Consider the following 2,591-nt stretch of genomic DNA (forward strand, 5'->3'; position numbering starts at 1 on the left):
GGGGCATTAATTCCTGTGGCGCTTCCAGCCTTCCGTGGAAGGAAGCTTGTGATGGCGGCCAGAGAACCCATCACGCCATTATGGCTGGATGTCCCTTCTTAGCACATGCGACTTTTGTTAACACATAGAAGTTCATTGGTATTTCAAGGGAAAGTACTTCAAAGAACTGCCTGATTTAAAGTTGTTATGTCGGTTTCTCTTACAAAAAGGCAAGCATTCCAAAGTCGCTGAACTACTCTATGCTGACAGTGATTATCCGTAATATCACAGCTGACAAATAAACTTGAAAACAATGCACTTATTCTATAAGGTTAACCCATCTTTAAAAGAAAAGTGTAACTGCATATATTTTTAACTTTTTATTTTGAATTAATTGTAGACTTATGGAACAGTTGCAATGGTGGTTCAGAGTTCCCTTGTCCTCCTCCCCCAACTTCCTCTAGAAGTTACCATCTTCTACATCACCACAGAATGATCCAAACCAAGAAATTAACATCTACATCCTATTATTAACTAAGCCGCAGATGTTATTTGTATTTCACCCACTTTTACACTAATCTTCCTATCCTTTCCAGAATCCCTTCTAGGATTCTACATTGCATTGAGTTGTTACTTCTTATTTTCTTCCAAACTGTAATAATTTATTGAGGAGTAATTACATAGGATAAGCTGCACATACCTAAAGTGTACAATTTGGTTAGGCTTGATATTGTCTGGAGATACCACCATTGTTTGTTCATTCATCTGTTGATGAATGGACATGTAGGCTCTTTCCAGTTTGAGGCTCCCACAAATAAAGGTGGCTAGGAGCATTACAGTCTTTGTGTGGACTTAGGGTCTCATTTCTCTTGGGTAAACACCCAGGAAAGGAAAGACTGGACTATATAGTAGGTGAGGTGTATCGTTAGCTTCTTGCCAAATTGTCTTCCAAAATGGTTGTACCTCTTTACATTTACCACCAGCAGTATGAGAGTTCCAATTGCTCCACATCCTCACCAATACTGGGTATGGTCAGTCTTTCTTAATTTTACCTTGTTTCATAGGTGGGTAGTAGTATCTCATTGTGGCTTTAATTTGCATTTCCTTAATGACTAATATACATATTCCAAATATAAGTCCTTTATCAGAGCTATGATTTGCAAATATTTTCTCCCAGCCTATGATTTGTCTTTCCATTCTCTTAATAGTGTCTTTGAAAAACAATTTATTTTAATTAAGTCCCATTTCACAATTTAACAATTTGTTCATACCATACCAAAGTATGATCTATAGAATAACAAACAGTTAAATTTGCATCTAAGATATTTCTGCCTAACCCAAAGTCCAGATTTTCTTCCTGTACTTTCTTCTAGAAGTTTCATTAGTTTAGGCTTTACGTGTAGGGTTTTGATTCATTTTGAGTTAATTTTTGTATGTGATTTGAGTCATTGATCACAGTTCATTTTTTGCATATTGATAGTCAACAGTTCCAGCACCATCTGTTGAAATTCTTCTTTTTCCACTGAGTTGTCTTTGCACCTTTGTTGAAAATCAGTCATCCGTTGGTGTGTGGGTATGTTTCTACATTCTCTATTCTGTTCCTTTCATCTGTCTATCTTGATACCAACTTCACACAATGGAATAAGGTGTTTTTATTCTTCCAGATTTGTTCCACTTTTTCAAAGTTGTTTTGACTATTTTATGTCTTTTGCATTTCCATATGTCTTAGGATCAGTTTGTCAATTTAAAAACAATTACTGAGATTTTGATTGTTGCCTTGAATCGACAGATCAATCTGGGAGGAACTGATAGCCATTTTGAGCCTTTTACTCCATGAACATGGTATATCTCTTCTTTATTGAGGTCTTCTTTCATTTATCTTGGCAGTATTTTGTAGTTTTCAGTGTAAATATCTTCTATATCTTTTGTCAAATTTATACCTAGATATTTCATAGTTTTGAGACCATTATAAATGGCATTTTAGATTTTCAATTTTTGATGATCACTAATATATAGAAATACTTAGTTTTGATATATTGATCTTATTTCTGGAAAACTTGCAAAGCTAATGTATTAGATCTGGTCTGCACCTATTTTGGCTCATCAGCTTTTTTGAGGACCCATAGAAATTTTTTTCACATAGGCAACATGTCTGTGAATAAACACAGTTTTACTTCTAAAACAGTCATTTTGACATGAGTGAGAAAGTAACTGCTTTTTATAACGTACTCACACTCTGAAGAGTGAAATATTTTTTATCATTATTAGAGTTTTGTGGCTGAGGCTGTGGTGTCCCAGCCTCCTTTTTATCTAGGGACAACACGCTCCTGCCACCTTACACAATCCTCTACTGACAGAAAACACTGATGGAAGCAGATGAGGACATTGTGAACAGCCCCACAGACCCATTTTTGGGCTAGACTGGTGTGCCCACAGGGCTGAACTCTAGGGGTGAAACTGATTGTTCCCAATGGCTACACATTTCCTGGAGGCCAGCGGCCTCCTCATATATAGCATTAGGCCCTGCAGAGCTTCTAGAAGCATCCAGGGATGGAGATGGAGAGCACAAGAAGGGGGCCTACAGCTGTCTTATGACAAATGTGACACTTGCC

This window comes from Hyaena hyaena, unplaced genomic scaffold (genome assembly GCF_003009895.1).
Source record: "Hyaena hyaena isolate Hyena2069 unplaced genomic scaffold, ASM300989v1 scaffold_5, whole genome shotgun sequence".
Classification (NCBI taxonomy): domain Eukaryota; kingdom Metazoa; phylum Chordata; class Mammalia; order Carnivora; family Hyaenidae; genus Hyaena; species Hyaena hyaena.